This window comes from Cornus florida, unplaced genomic scaffold, assembly GCF_030987335.1.
Source record: "Cornus florida cultivar Cherokee Brave unplaced genomic scaffold, ASM3098733v1 CherokeeBrave_3.0.0_Hap2_Chr03, whole genome shotgun sequence".
Taxonomy (NCBI): Eukaryota; Viridiplantae; Streptophyta; class Magnoliopsida; order Cornales; family Cornaceae; genus Cornus; species Cornus florida.
Window position 1 is genome coordinate 35,199,747 of NW_026775573.1, and position 18,313 is coordinate 35,218,059.

An 18,313-nucleotide genomic window follows, 5' to 3' on the forward strand; every position below is an offset into this window, starting at 1 on the left:
AAAAGGATTCTCAACAGCTAAGACAATTATAACGGCTATGGACTATGAAAGAGTTATATATATGTTATGAGAAGTCAGCTAGAAAACACAAGTCTCTGAGCCTCATTTTTCAACAAGTCATTCATATCATCTTGCTGAGAAAGAAAGTTTGGCTATCCTTCATTCATTAATCCTTAAAGCTAAACTTCAAATTTTTCTTTTCTCACACATACATCATTTAGAGAAAGTGAGCTTCATTTGTATCATTTGATTCTCTAGAGAATGTGAACTGTAATTTCAAACTGTGAGAGTGAGATCATTATAATACTCTTCTTCATTTCTTTGTAAGACTAGGAGAAGAAATTCTCTTAGCCAAATCATTATAAGGGCTGGTTTGGCCCTAAGACTTAGAGAGAGTCTCTCAGCCAGAAGAAGGAATGAACGGTTTCTTTCAAGGTTTGCTCTCCACCTGCAAGGAAGAGCCATATTGGATTAGGAAGTCTCAAAAGGGGTCTTGAGCCGAGGAGTAGGAGCTTCCGAACCTCGCTAAAATCGTTGTGTCTATGTTTGCAATATCTCTATCTCTCCTCTTTACATTACTGCTTATATTTATTTGCTGATTTGTTTAACTTGATTCTGTCAACACATAATTGCATATCAGCTCAAGTACTTATTTTAAGATTACTTTTATAAATCTTTGAATTTGCTATAGTTGGACAAGGACTCTATTCACCCCCCTCTAGAGTCCTTTTTGGGCAACACTTCCTTTTGATCTTCTTTTCTGGAAATAACGCTTCTGTGTTCGCGTGTAAGCTACATCCCTATATTTGGGAAACTTGGGATGGTCCACCCTTTTCCACCTTTTTGAATGAGGAAATGGGGGGTTGACCATCCTTGGATTGAGAGTTTTGGTTTCTTTCTTTACCCAGACTTTTAAAGCGACTCTAGGCTTTCCATGAGAAACACTACCAAACCCCTCATCTTTTCTGATAGGCCTTTCTAACTTCTCTTTATGAAACTTGGAATCTCTTTTCCTAGGCAGAAGAATACTTCTTTTCTCATAATCCCTTACTCCCAAGTTCCTCGATTGAAACCTGAAATTTTTTGTTTATTCAGGCCTTTTCTGACTAACAGACCTTCTGTTAGCATGCCGTTCTTTGGCTGGAATGGTTATAGTAACAGACTCTACCGGCTGACGGAAAGTCAATCTATCATGAACCTTTCTTTTTTGGCCACGTTCCTCACTTGATGTCTGCCCCTCTTTGTTCTTGCCCATGGACTTTTTTTGCTTTGTCATCTTCTGCTTCGTCTCTTTCTGATTTTCGTCTTTTTTGAAATTTTTTTTTTCTGGGAGACTATTTTTTTTTTTTTTAGATAGACAGTTTATACTCGTGTCAAGGAGTTCTTGATTTTTTTAGGTAGATAGTTTAAACTCATGTCAAAAATGCATTTTTTTTTTTTTTTGAGACAGTTTAAACTCGTATCAAGGAGTTCTTGATTTTTTTTTTCTTCAGATAAACAATTTATACTCATATCAAGGAGTGTCATCAACAGTTTATGCTCGTATCAGGGAGCACTTCAACTTTAATTGTTCTTCAACTTTGCAAGAATCAGACGGCAATCCAAACTTATGCTGAAGGGCACTGACTATCTCGTCGTCACTTTAATGATTTTCTTCTTGGTTTCCTTGACTTAATGCCCCCTGTGATTTAGCACTTTCAGTTAAAGTCATTGTTGTAACATGGTGCGTTTCTTGATATAAGTTTCTCGAGATGATGCTTATAATGAAAGATGATGCTACTTCGTTATTCAAGTTAGGAAGTATATTGTCTTCTTCTTCGGACTCACTTCCCTCATCTTCTTAAAGTTTGTTAGGTATATCAGGAACATCTTCCCTAGCACCATGATTTTCCATGCTAAGCTCCATGTCGTGGGCTCGAGTAACAAGCTCTTCAAATGTGCGAGGCTTAATCCCTTGTAGGATGTAAAGAAGCTCCCAGCGCATGCCTTGCATAAATGCTTCAACTGCAAAAATTTCAGACAAACGATCTTTGCAGTCAAGACTTAGAGCTCACTAACGGTTAATATAGTTAACCATGGATTCACTCTTCATCTATTTTGTGTTTGTAAGCTGCAGCATACTTACAATATGACGAGTGCTGTAGAAACGGTTAAGAAATTCTCATTCCATCTGCTCCCAATTGTCAATACTTCCAGCTTTAAAGTCTGTGTACGAATCAAATGCATTCTCTTTGAGGGAACGAATGAATTACTTGACAAAGAGATCTTCGTTTGTACCAACATTGCCGCAAGTTTCTATAAAGTGTGTGATATGTTGCTTGGGATTGCCTTTTCTGTCAAACTGTTGAAGCTTTGGAGGTTGATACCCAACCAGCATTTTTAAGATGTCAATTCTTTTTTTTGTAAGGCTTTGAGTATATGCAAACACTTTGAGGAATGCCACTGTATTGTTCTCTTATGCAATTCACTATCATGTCTTGAAGTTGTTGGACAGAAAATGAGGTGACGGAGGTAACTTCAATTGTTGGAGTAGTGGACATGTCATTTTGATTGTTAATTGGGGTGGTCTCTGACATGGAATTAGAATGAGGAATTCAGCCTTTGCTTGACTCAGCTTTGTTGTCACGCAATTTTAACTTTTCTGTCGGCGAGGCAATTTTCAGATCTTACTCCTTGAGAGTGTGTTATAATCTTTCAATTGCATGGGCCATACTCGTCAATTGCTCTTCGTACGAGGTCGTACTCGTCATCATGACTGGCATAATGATGGAGTCAGAAAAAATCTTTGGCCTTGGGTGGACCAACCTTGAACTTGAACTTGTGACTGGAGCAACCTTTGAGGTTATAGAAACATTCTTCCTTGCCCCCAGCGAGCTGAAGGCGATATGAGCTTGAGTTGTTACTTTGACAGATTTAGCGGAATCGACTTTCATCGCATTGTGTTGTCTTTTAGCATGAACGAATGCTTTGACCATGCTCCACACATCATTGAACTTGCAGAGATGTTTATACCACTTAACGAAGTTGTAACCTTCTTGCCACCTTTTGTGGTGGTAATGATGTTGTCCATCACGACTGCGATGTCCTTGGTGGTATTCTTGTTTTTTGCCTGAATCTTGTCGAAAGTCATAAATTCTGACGATAAGAATGTGTTGAAGATTTGATGTAGGAGAAAGAGATGAGAGGCAGAGGATGTCCCACCGGGCGTGCCAAAAATTTATACACACAAATTTCGTCGTCTGCAAATAAAGAACAAAATAGGGAGTAAATATAATTCTATTAATTTATAAAAATTTGAGTACAATCCTCTTAGATATTCTTTACAAAATAAAGGAAATATCCTCTGATTCGATTTCCTTTGTTGGTTGAATTCAAGGGCTGTTGGAACTTGATCTTGAATCGGGTTGTTGACAATCTTCTTTAAGTATTTGTTATTGAAGAAGATCGCCGATGATTTTTGATCAAGGGCTGACAAAGTTTGATCTCGAACAGTGTTGTTTGGGGATTCTTCAAACTTGTTGAATTGCAAGGAAAGACCGGCACAATTTTGATGTGCTTATTGTTCTTTGTTGAATTTGAGGAAGAACAGCACGGCTTTGGATGTGCTTGTTGTTCTTTGTTGAATTTGAGGAAGAACGGCAAGATTTGATGCGTTTGTTATTCTTTGTTGAATTTGTTGAAGAACGGCATGACTTTGGTTGTGCTTGTTGTTCTTTACCTTCAGCTTTGTTAAATTTGATGATCACCGTTGAATTTTGATGAAGAACGGCACGAGCTTCTATATTTCTCTCTAGAATTCTAGATTTCTGGAATTCTCAATTTCTCTCCCTCTGGATTTCTAACCCTTTGGATTTCTGAGTCTCTCAATTTATGGACATCCTTCTTCCTTCCTCCATGTCTCTATTTATAGGCTTCTTGGATTAATAGGATGATGACATGTGTCCTTTCCTGATAAGGACAAAATTATCATTGGACCAGGCCAGTCATATTATAATAATTATTCTTAAAAATAATTATTTCAAATATATTTTATTAGGAATAATTATCTTTTTTCATTTAATCATCTGAGTTGGGCTAATTGAATAATTTAAGTCGACCAAGTTTGGGCCAATTAAATAACTTAATTAAACATTAGTCCCATATTTGATGAGTCAATTCGTAAAACAAAAATCCATTAATATTTTAGTGTCTACACATATCATTGAGACAACTCAGCTTGAAATTAACAAAAAAGTAGGTTTATATAAGGGAATATCCAAATAGGTGACGTAATTCATAGCGGGCAGGGACAGGTATATTAAGTAACTCGCCCACCCCGATTTTAAGAAATTATATATATTTATATACACTTTCATTTTCTTAGTCTCCTAAAATACCCTTTTATGTATAAACCAGAGTTTGGTTCTAAGAAAGATTCATGTCATGATGTCACCATTGAAGTTGAATTTGTATGCATAATATAGATAACTACTAATTCATGATCTCTACAGTGTCGTGCCAAGCTTGTCAGATATTATAGCATATATCTATATCTATATATATACTCCCTACATCCCATAAAATGTGTCACTTTTGGAGGACCGTGACTCTCACAAATTGAACTGACACGCTTTCCCAAAAATAACACTTTTTTTTAGGACAGAAGTAGTATTAAAAAATAAGTATATTGAGAACACCATGATGAATAATTTTTGATCAGAATAGGAAAAACTTTTTTAGACACTATATTCTCAAAAACAAAAATATAAACAATACGAAATATATATTAAAACATACCTTAAGCCAAAATAGGCATAGAGTTCTCTGCATAAACCAAATACTGACTTTCTTGTGTATGCATTGAAGTTGAGTTAGATGACAAAAATAAATATTGAAAGAAGAGATGGAATAAGAGAGAATGAGAGAGGCAAGATCCCAGCCGATTATATAATGTTCTTCATACACCAACCGCCGTGTAAACGTGAAAAAAGAAGACGTGTTGGTTTGTTTTTTATTGTTCAAAAACATTGAATAATAGATACTCTTTGATTTTTATTTATTTAATTTTTTTTTTTTTAAAGAAAAGGAATAGAAAGGAAAACTGTTTTATTTTTTTTTTATAATTTTAAAAATAAAACTAACAAGTGACAACGTCTTCAACTAAGGTGTTAAAACTGTTTGATATATATATATATATATTTTTAAAAAAGAAGGAAATAGAAAGGGAAATTGTTTTGTTTTTTTGAAATTTTAAAAATAAAACTGACAACGCCGAAGGGTTAAAATTGCGGAAGGGACGTATGTAATGAAAAAACTGTATAAACCTTTTTTATAATCGAAAACTAAGTATCTGATTTTAAAAACCAAAACGTAACGTGTACAATAATATAAAAAGTGTATATAAAAAATAGAAATAAAATACACTTTCATTGGATGAATATATATATAAACACATTATACTTTTAGGGTTCACTCTAATCCGCTAGCCGCTCCCTCCCCACATAATCTATTAGCTCTGTCTAGCAAACCAGTGACCCTATCCAAATTAATTTTTATTATACAAGAATAATGAACATTGATTTCAAATCAATATATAAGATTTGCATATTTTCATGCATGTATTGAATTAAGAAGGCTCAATAAGCGGAGGCAAGGTCGTGGAAAGTTATTGCTTGCATGAGTTTGTTTAGATTTGTACCTAATATGATGACTTCTTTTTCTTCTTCTTCTTCTTCTTCTTCTTCTTCTTCTTCTTCTTCTTTTTTTTTTTTTTGGAAAATAGTCTTCCCTTAGTTGAAAGAAATGTATTAAATTTTTTTTTTTTCATTTGTCAACTTACTCTCCATTTATATCTTGTCAAGCTTGAAGTATACTCCAGTTAAGTCTATCCACTTCAAGGCGGCTGGTCAAATTTAGGGTTACTTTTTTCCCCATCATATATATTTTTATATTTAATTATTTTCCTTAAATACCCTTTTATGCATGTATATACACACGTCCTACTTTTAGGGTTCTACTCTATCCCACGAGCCACTCTCTCCCCACTTCATCTCTTGTCTCTTCGTACCAATTCAGTGACCCTCTTGCCACTATATCCAAATTAATGTATATTATATAAAAATAGTGAACATCAATTTTAAATCAGTATATAAGATTTGCATATTTCCGTGCATGCATTAAAGAAGGCTCAATAAGTGAAAGTAAAGCCGTTGAAAGTTATTGCTGGTATAAGTTTGTTTAGATTTGTACCTAATATGACTTTTATTTTTGTTTTCATTTGTTAACTTATTCACCATTTGTATCTTGTCAAGCTTAAAGTACGCTCCTGTTAAGTCTATCCACTTCTTTGATTTATTTGGTCCTGTCTATGCTTGACGCTCGAGGTCCATAGTGCTTGTGAAGCCACATGATTGCTCCTCTCATGTATGGTATCAGACTCGGTTTTTAACCGTATTACTTACTCTATATTGTTCTGGATTTTTTTTTTGGTAATTTTCTTCTATTTATTTTTTGTACTTCATTTTGCATGCCACGTAAGTCCCGGGGATTGTATGGGATATGTTCTTGAGCTCGGGAGTTTTAGAAATACATTTTTAATTATTTTAAGACTATTAGAATTGATGGGATCATTTTTAGAATTTTTGAGAGTCGGGATGACTTTCATGCTCGGGAATTCCTCAGTTGTCTCATTTCATTTGAGGGGCGTGGCATTTCACACATATATAAATATATATATTAAGAAGATATTTTGTGGGACATTGGGGACATGATTTGTTAAGTGAGGGCAATAAGGTAACTCTGTCAAATTTTAGAATCACTTCTATGGTGACAAAGGGCACATTTTAGGTTGAAACATGCACAATGCCCACCATAATTTCTAGTATCCTTGAACTTGCTACCTCTCTTGCATGCCTGAGGTCACTTGTGACACCATTTGCATACAAAGTGAGCAATGATCCAAAATTTCCATTAGAGAAATTGTGGGCACTTCTAGTTTCAAGCTATCCCACACTGTTATAGGATTGAATATATGTTGATTGCCCAAGAGTTGGAAGTCAAGATTACCAATTAACACCTCTAACTGTACAATGGGGTAGTGTGGAGCTTTATAAATACGGTATACCAAGCTCTAATTTTGCGAAATTTTTTGAAGGGTATTTTGGTAATTTTTGTACTTATTATGTTGTCCAAATGCGAGGATATTTATTCATTCTAAACTCTCCGTATCCGCTTCTGTTTTTTTATCATCATAGTGAAAATCCTTGTAACCCTGATTTTGGATGAATCAAATAAAATTTGTGCGTTTTTGTGTGTGTTTGATCTATTTTTTGTATTTTTTTGTTTAATTTCGCAACACTATAATCCCACGTGGCAAAACAGACTGCAAAGATATTATGATGAAGAAAACTTCATACAAATTTTAGACAATTGTGGAAGTGAGTTGGATGAGAAGTTGAACTAACAACGCAACATTTCCCACCAACCAAACCTTCTCATCATCTATTTAAACCCTTAGATATGGAAACTTATGAATGCTCAACCAAGCTTAAAACTCTTTGCTTGAATCTTGAGGCACTTCTCATCTGCTCCAACAATGGCTCTTCACTAGCATCTATCCTTTCTCTTTCTGGTGTCATTTGTCACTTTGTTCTCGATGAATGTTGACCGGTCCTTTACAAGGGTCGCGATACTAAGTCAAGCTTGAAGAGTTGTGAATTTAGGAGGTGGCCAAGTTTTACATTTATAGAAAGCCACTACTACCTTTCTCTATATAAAATATAGATAGGGTGAGTAGGGATCGTCCCAAGGGATTTGATGGTGTATCGAATTGTGAAACTATGGTAATTAGGGTTAGTAGGTCGAGTGATCACACAATTGATTGGTTGGTTGATTAAGCTAAATTGAATTCAACTAAATAAAATAATATAAAGTAAACAAGAGAGAGAGAGGTCTTGGGGTGTATAGATCACCTCCAAGCAATACTTTTCTATACTACTAACAAGTGATCAATTGAGGGTAATGGATGTGTTGCAATATGATAAGGGTGTGTGTGCATTAGGTTGATTCAATTGGCAAGGATGACAAATCAAGCAAGTATTGTCTAAACATCATGTGAAGAGCACAATATATCTAAACAATAGAGCATATATTGTCTAGATAACATGGGGATAGCACAATAGATCAAAACAAGTCATTAATCCTTCATTAAGCTCACAATCCACATACAACACAATATTAGAGGAATATGCCATTTGGACTCACAAGCATGGAACATCAAACATCAAGAGTAAATTGTCCTCCCATCTAATATTACACTACCACTACACTAAATCTACACTACTAGCATGAAAATAAAGCTATCTAGACTAGGGGAGAGGCACAAACCATCAAGAATAGGCATAAACCATCAAATGAACCAAAATAGCATTCATTAAGCATATCATCTTGATAATCTCTAGATCTATAGCATCAATACATATAGACATGCATCAAAAATACTAAATCTAGGGATAAGCACATGAATATCCTACTCTAGCATACATAGACATATGGATAGAATAGAATAGTCAATTGGAAGCATTAAACCATACAAACCATGAAATAATCAAGATTTATATATACATAAATATCAAGATGTATCATACAACACTAATCCCTCAATAATACACAAGATTAGAGTATAGAAAGCATGCTTGGGGCTAACTTTAGCCCCAAGAGGATGTCTAGCCACTCATGGTAGTGATAATCCAACCCTTAAGGGCTAACTCCATGGCTGCTCCTTGTTGGTGAAGATCTCCTTCAATGGTGCTCTAGCTTCCCTCCTTCATCCTCTCCAAGAAAAGCCTCTAAGATCAATTTTCAATGTGTGACAAGAGACTCCCTCAAAAAGTGTATCATATTCCTTATATAGGTAGGTTAAATACACCCCATGATGAGCTGTGGTCGTACAAGGCATATTCTCCAATCATTGGATGAAGGATGGAATAAATGAGCTAGACTTTAACTTTTTCTCGCTGGAGGAAGTTCGATCGATCGAACCTTAACTTGGATCGATCGAAAATGGGTTCGATCGATCGAACTGCATCTTGGATCGATCGAAGTGGTCTGACTCCTCCGGATAATGACAAGGCTGGGATATTTTCAAGATATTTATGGGGAAAAAGACAAAAGTGGTTGGTAGGCGTACAGCTGTGGATAAGATCAATCATTTGAATAGGACAAAATAGGGTTCGATCGATCGAAGGTGATGTTCAATCGATCGAACTTGGAATTTCAGCAAAGGCCAAGGTTGGATCTATCGAGAAGTACCATGATCGATCATAGATGTTTGATCGATCGAACTCTAAGTTGGATCGATCGAACTTTTCAACTGCACAACTTGATTCCTTTTTGCTCCTTTCTTTCTCCACTTTGCTCCCTTCTTTGGTTTATCTCAGGATTGCTTATATTAAGCTCTTATTTGGCTGAGTTAGCTAAATTTTGGGATTAGTGCCTGAAAATATAAATAACACGTAATAAGTCTAAAACGGCAAAGTAAGATAGATAAAGGTACTAGAATGCTTAAGCTTAACGGGTTTAAATGCGCACTTTTCAGTGCTCATCAAATGTCAACACAATGCAGGGTGAGGCATGACACCTTTTGGAGACAACCTTGCCTGAGCTTCCTAAGCCTGAATTGCCAACGCTACCAAAGCCTGAGCTGCCACCGTTGCCTGAGCTTCCTAAGCCTGAATTGCCAAAGCCAGAGCCACCATCATTGCCTCATGTCCCGACTTTGCCAGAGCCCGAGTTACCGACTCTACCAAAGCCAGAAATCCCAAAACTGCCTGAAATCCCGGCTTTACCCTATCTTCCTGACCTACCTAAACCCACAATCCCAACCATTCCAACCTTGCCTAAGGACTTGCACATTCCTTAATTTCCTCTCCCCACCTCACTCAACCACTGCTCCTTGGATCATGTTACTTATTTTTCATGATAGGAGAGTAAACCTTTTTATAGTTTTGGTATTTTGTAATGTTCGATGTGTGTATGGAATAAGCCGATACTCATTCTATTACTTTCTTTCTAGCTAGAGGAGATGGTTGCCCCGGCTCATGAGCGGTTATGTTTGTGTTTGTATTACATATATATAGAGTTCAATGTTCCAGTTTGCTTGTTTAAAATGTTGCTTTCTATGTCCATTGCTTCTGCCATTCGAAAAGGTTCTTAAACACTAAAGAATGAAATTACATTTTTTTTTTTTGCACTTTACATAAGCACTTTGCTGAGTGCAAGGTGATGAGGAAAGATACAAATGGTCTTTAGGAAGGTTTAATCAAGATTGTTAGTTTTTTCCTTCTTTTCTCACACTGTCTAATGATCTTCTACCTAGTGTTCACAATAACTTAGTGAATGTGAAATATGATCTGTAAGAGCAGATTATGTTACACTGGAGATAGCAAAATCACCTTGAAGCCAGAGAAAGAGAATGAGGAATATGAATATCTCGCGACTCCTATATTCAAAATTTCTAATTATAATCAAGCATAAAAAACTCTTGCAGAGTGCAAGCGGCAGATAAATTAGAAAAACAGATAAATGAGATCTACGTCTAGGAAAATATATAGTTTTTCAATGACATTAGTGTTGGGAAACGTGCAAGTTTTAAAAACTTTTCGAGGGATTTTCTTTCACAGATCTTGATTAATCACATAGAGACAAGTTTTAAGCAAAAATAAAATATGATGAATCATTCAATTAATGGATTGAATACTTACATCAAAGGTCTGAGTAAACTTTTAAATCTTTCCTCTAAAGTGAATGTTCTCACTTATTGTAGATCCCTTAGCAAGATGCCTTCTTCTTGGATCTCCATCTTCTTAGTAATTGTTATGCCTTTAGGAGTCACTCATAAGCCTCCATGAATGACCTTGGAAAAATAGGCTTGTGGGAGCCTCCATTAGATGAGAACATTAACCCTAATTTTTTAGAGAGAGAAAATTTATTCCTTTTTTTCTTCTTCTAAAAATCACCATCAAAATATATATAGACCATGTATATTTATAGGCAACATATAGGTAAAGAAAAGGTAACAACGAACCCTTCTCAATCTCTAATTTACATGTCTCAAATCTAATATGATTCTAATATCAAGTTGGGCTATGAGTGATAATCCATTGGGCCTATTATTTTATTGGCTACAATGAATTAATAATTGGCCCGGTCCATGGACCCAATTCAATTAATTCATAAATTAATTTCTACTCCACTAAAAGAAATTAATTGAACTCCAATTAAATAATAAATAACCTCTAAGTCAATATTGCACTTTGACCCCTTTATGCATAATTAGTTATCGGATAAATAAAGCCATCAATCCGACTACTTAATTAATATATTTATTTTGGTACCTTTGATTATTTCTGGCTTGATCACAATAAAACATTTGTTTGACAAAAATAATAATTTAATAAATAAATATATAATAAATCATTTTGTCTAAAACCACACGAAAGCCTCCGAATTTACTTTGTGATCAACCATAATCAATACGAAATAAATACAAGTAACAATGATGCAAATATTGAAAATATAACCCTCTAACTATTAATCACATAACTACCTAAAGTGTCAGTCTAAGGATCCCGAAGAATCCGCCGAACAAATCAAAGTAATTATTAATTAATAAAAGAGTCTATAATTTTCTCATGCTTAAGAGTCAAATGCCATGACGATGATAGGGAGCAATTGCATACGACGGCTCTCGCAATATATCTCAACCTAACGCGGATCCAGTTCAAGTCTTAATTAATTATGAGTCCATCCATAATTACCGACTATGAACAATTTATAATTACTATTTATATATTATGCATTGATTGCCATCACTTACATATATATATAAATATTTCTTGTAATCACAGGGACACTATCAATTTCATAGTGAATCGAAACATAATACATTGAATTCACGAATTATATAAATCATAAATATTTCAGATATGTCAGGAACATATGTCACTATAATCCAAATAGGAATTTGCTATGCCAGGGCATATAAATCCCAACAGCTCCCACTTGCCCTCATAACCAATTCAAATTGCACCTAACACCAATGTTATCCAGATGATGATCAAAATTATTGATCAATGACACCTTTGATAATGGATCAACAAAGTTGTGTTCCAATGCAATGTTCTGGCTACAAATACATTTTTTTGCTAGACAATATCATGTAGGACATGATACTTCCTCTTAGTGTATCTTGTTCCTCTATAGAACCTTGGGTCATTAGTTTGGACTACTTCTGCACTATTGTCCCAACATAGCTCAACAGGCAGGCTAGTATACTCCATAACTTCTAAATCAGTGAGATCAAACCAATAGGCTTCATTTACCGCCTTTAAGGCTGCAATGTATTCCACCTGCAGGTTTGAGTCAGCAGTTGAAATCTGCTTAACAATCTATCAACTGATTTCCCTTCCATTAAATGAACATACACTAAGTCATGAACCTCATAGTATCTACTTCTGATTGAAAATCAGAACTAGCATACCTGACTAGGACCATATCATCACATCCATAACTGAGTATGATATCCTTAGTCCTCCTTAGATACTTAATGATATTTTTCACAACAGACCAGTTATCAAGTCCAGGATTAGACTGATATCATCTGACTATCCCTATAATGTAGCGGATGTCCTATTTGGTATAAACCATGGAATATATGACACTCTCATATGCCAAAGCATATAGTTTCAGTCTCATTTGCTCAATCTCCTCTGCTAGTCTTGGAAAACTACTTAATAGAGAGAGCAATCCATATCAATTAAGCAAGAACTCATTCTTTGAGTTATGCATACCAAACCTGGTCAAAACTTTATCAATGTAGGATTATTAAGATAAGCCTATTTTCCTTTTAACCTGATCTTGCAAAAGCCTGATCCTAGGAATATAGCTTACATCTTGAGAATCCTTTATTTAAAAGTAATTGAACAACTACCTTTTTATTGATGACAAAACTTCCACGTCATTATAAATGAGTAGGATGTCATCAATATATATAGAATCAGAAAAATAATGGCATTCCCTTGTACACTCATGATTTATGCACTAAGAAATCTTCTGGTATCTTTTTGTAGATTAACTTGCCTTCCATAGGTATCACCCTACTAGAAAGTTCTACAAGATCTCAAAATTTATTAAAATACATAGATTCCAACTCTGATTTCATAGTAATTCGCCAAAACGATCTGTATCCATATCGGTTCACGCTTCCGTGTAGCTTACTGGGTCCAACTCATGTTTAACAGGGATGTCCATAACGGTCTCACCTAAAAACATGATTCTGTCGGATTGGATAATTATCCTCCCACTACATCAATGTACCGATGAAGGAATCTGTGTACTAGATGATACTGACACATCAATAGGTAATTCATCTATAATTCTAAATCTCTATACTAAGTGTGTTCATATGTGGTACATCTGGTACTCTTACCATATTCTCTAACACTATGCTACTAGGTATGTGATTCATAATATGATTCTCCTGTAGATAAATAGTGAGTGTAAACAATCAACTTTTATCATTGAGATCATAAAATAATCCGTCCTAGTGACATTTTAGAGTAGCTATCAAATCTATCATGCGTATGATCTGTTTCCAACTTACTTGTCCATATCAAGTGCACATGTGCAAGACTACCCCATATGCGCATGTGATTCAAACTAAGATTTAGTCAAAAACACAGCTCAACGGTATCCTTGAGACAGACTAAGATGGAATGCAGTTCATAATACGCATCGATATCATTAATGCTAAACTCTTAAATGAAAGAGATAATATGGCATAACTGATCATAGATCTAACCATGTTAAGTGGAATTCTGTTATTCCTATTTGACACCTAAATGTATTTAGCGTCAATTATGGAGAACTGGTACACAACACCCTCATTGACCATATAGTCTTTGCACTATCCGAAGAAATACTCATATCCTCGATCAGATTGAAGTGTCTTGATAAATTTACCTAATATGCGCTCCACATCAGTCTTGACCTTCTCAGAATATACCAAGAGTTTAAGACTTATGTTGCATCAGATAAACTTATCCAAAACGTGAGTAATCTTGCTTGGATGTTCATAAGACCACACGTGTCAGTGTGTACCGACTCCAATTGTCCTTTATGTCTATTTCATATGGCTGATTAAGCCCTAAGAGTTATATATCCTTCAAAACAGGGTTCACAAGTTTGGTTTAGGCTCCTCTGCCTCACTAGGTAATTAACCTTCTTTGACCAATCCAAAATACAATCCAAAAATAGACACTAAAAATACAATGAGTCAGGAATAATAATTTTTCTCTTAACATTCAATCTAGAAGATGCAATATTAGTTTCTACATCCTGCAAATCTTAAGAGTTTGTGATTATAGTATATTAACCATCTTTCAATACACTAGAAGTAATCGCATATCTATTCAATTTTATAAAACCAGTTTTACAAAATAACAACACAGTTTTTATAAACCACAAGTGAAACAAGAATAAGATAGCGTCTAACTTCTGTGAATAAAGATAGTTCTCTAATACTAATATCCTCATACTCTCTAATTTCAGATGTAATACTCCCACTGACTTAGCTACAACCTTGACATGAGGTCAAATACAAATATATTCCATATCATCGAGGCTTCTGGATTCCTGAAATCCTTGCAACGAATTACAAAAATGTTTAATGGCTCCAGAATCTATCCATCAGGAATTAATAGATACAACCACATAACATGGCTCAATGATTAAATATATATTTACCTATACCACGTTATTGCTGAGATAGTTCGTCCTTTAGTGTCTTCGTTAGCAGCAAAAGAAACAATTTAATTTGCCCTCAACATACACTGCCTTATTCCCTTTAACCTTTTGGATACCCATGTTTTGTGCTAGCCTAGTCCTATTACCATCCTTCTTCTTTGCTTTGCCCGTCTATTTGGGCCTAGAAGAAGATGGTATAGACTAGGTTAGATTGATAGGAACGCCCATACTCTTGATTATCCCTTCATCTATTACCAATTCTATAAGAATATCAGCGAGTGTGAACTCAAACTGATTCCTTATTTAGTTCACTCTAACAGAATCGAACGAGTTTGGTAACAAGGCAATAATCATGTCAACTTGAAACTTACCACTCAAGTCAACCCTATTGATCTCCAACTAATTTTTAAATAATAAACAATCATTTTCCAAAATTCGATTTCATACTGGAGTTCCTTAGGCTATCTTGATGCTATTCAAGTCTCACATAGTACTTTGGCATACTGTTTATCTAATCTCACCAAAACATCTTATTGACATTTAACATGATGCTTGAAGAAAATAAAATAATGTAAATGTTAGCTTTGGAGCGTATTCGAAGTAATCTCTAGAATATTACACCAAGTCATCTCATTTGCCTTATTTCACTTATTCAAAGCATTAATGTTTTCTTGGATATCTTAAAGTAAAAGGATTAGGTTTAGGAGTAGTAAATACATTTGTACCCTTACGTTGTGAATAAAATATCTAAGTTCCTTTCCCAATCAATATTAATGAGGTCCAGTTATATTGAATATGTAAGCAAGCAGATAAACTAGATTAGACATAATTAATCTGAATATAAATGCATTCATACAATATGCAAGGTGAATTATTAATACTGTCATGCATATTTAAAATTAAAACGAGTTTGTTAACCACATAATATAATAAATCTCAATCGAACAAGAGATCATTATCATTATTGGTGAACAATCCCTTTTAATTAATGCGGGTCCCTCAACTCTATAGCATAATAAATCAACCAATTAATATGTCAATAACTTATCTTGTTGGAAGAGTTCATTATTACTATTGTTGCGATTCATTTACTATTAGGCGAGCACTTCCATTAAAATAGTATGTGGATCCCTTAACCACTGCATGAAAAATCGGATAACCAATACATAAATAACTTATTCGGTTGGCGAAGTTCATTACTGCTATTGGCGGGCAGAACCCATCATCTCCATATCTCTTAAGACAATGCCTTGTCTATCTATATGAAATGATTCCCGATTATGTTTAGCCTTTCTAAAATCACCTAGTGTAGACTACTCCGTTGGGGAGCTAACACTATTGATTTTAGATTGAGTGTATAACGTTATTAATACTCTAATGAAAAATAAAACATTTAAATATCTTGTCATTATAATCTAGACTCTTTAAATCATGCGTAGGGCCTTATTTTTAAAGATCTAATTACAATGAACATTTAATATTATTTTCATGAGACAACCATTCTTGTAATATTAAGACTCTTCAAATCATGCATGGGGCCTTATTTTTGAAGATCTAATTACAATGGTGTTAATAACGAAGGCCATGGGGAAATGTATAAAAATCCCCGCTCCCACTCAATTTTTAATCATTCATAATTAGGGTTTTCATTTTATTCATTTACATGATATAATGCATGCAAAACGTCTTGATTTTAATCTAATTAAATTTAGAAAATAATTGGACTTTTAAATGATTCACTAATATTTAATTGGAGGCACACTTTAAAAATAATTTTCAAAAATAATTTTTCGTTTTCCAATAAGTGCCCTCAAATTAATTAGTAATCAGATCTATTTAATTTTCATAATTTAATTAATATAAATCAAGTCATTTAATTAAATATCATGGATCCAATGCATGAATAATAATTAATCAACAATTATCTATTACATGCATCACATACATCAATAAATGACAGATAAAACAAATAAAAACGGCCAATGGAATCAGCTTTTAACATTTAATTGCTCTAATAACTGCACCAGGGTCTTCCATCAGCTTGTAAACACCCGCAGGAGACTTGTACGCGTTAGGAGAAGCAAAACGCCGCTTGGAACGCGCCCGGAGGACCCCACACGCGCTCGCACGCGCCTGGAGTAGGTTGCAAGGCAAAACACGCGCCTCCACGCGCGTGGGGACAAATTTCCTTGGTCCGGCGCATGACGTTCACGCGCCGGAATGTTGACCATGCCTGGCGAGTGTAACTCACGCGCCAGCATGCCTTTTCTTGCTGCCACTTCTGGCGCGTGTTCCTCACGCGCCAGATTTATTATTTTTATTTTTATTTTTATTTTCTCTTTGACTTGGTCAACAGTAAAAGATCAGGTTGCATGGTATGGCTGTGTGCCGCATCACACCTGATCCATTGTCATCTTCCGGCAGTACCTTTTGCCGTCGGCGAGCCTCCGGTCACCGGAAAAGTGCCGAAAAATACCAGAAATTAAATAAAAAATTCCAGAAATTAAATCAGGCATTAAAAATTCCAGAAAAATTCTGAAAAATTTCAGAAAAATTCCAGAAAATTCCTGAACCCTAATTTAACCCTCTTGGACCTTCTTGAAGCTTCATATCATCCTTTGATGAAAATTACATGGTTTTAAAAATATTTACAATTTGAAATACAGTGGAAAAAATTAAATTATATCATTGAACTTTCAAACGGCTAAATCAAAGTCTTAATTACATTCATCCAAAGATAAAATTACATTAAATTAACTTATAAGCTTCATCCATGGTTCAAACATACATTATCATTCATTCACAATTATACATACATCATGATCATATAATAATATAAACATATGCATATATAAATTTGGATCCATGAATGATGGTTTCATAAAATCATGATCTCTAGTAATGAATCGAACCATGCTCTGATACCACTGTTGGGAAACGTGCAAGTTTTAAAAAAATTTCGAGTGATTTTCTTTCACAAATCTTGATCATCACATAGAGACAAGTTTTATGCAAAAATAAAATATGATGAATCATTCAATTAATGGATTGAATACTTACATCAAAGGTCTGAGTAAACCTTTAAATCCTTCATCTAAAGTGAATGTTCTCACTTATTGTAGATCCCTTAGCAAGATGCCTTCTCCTTGGATCTCCATCTTCTTGGTAATTGTTATGCCTTTAGGAGTCACTCATAAGCCTCCATGAATGACCTTGGAAAAATAGACTTGTGGGAGCCTCCATTAGATGAGAACATTAACCCTAATTTTTTAGAGAGAGAAAATTTATTCCTTTTTTTCTTCTTCTAAAAATCACCATCAAAATATACATAGACCATGTATATTTATAGGCAAAATAAAGGTAAAAAAAAGGAAACAACGAATCCTTTTCAATCTCTAATTTACATGTCTCAAATCTAATATGATTCCAATATCAAGTTGGGCTATGAGTGAGAATCCATTGGGCCTATTATTTTATTGGCTACAATGAATTAATAATTGACCCGGTCCATGGACCCAATTCAATTAATTCA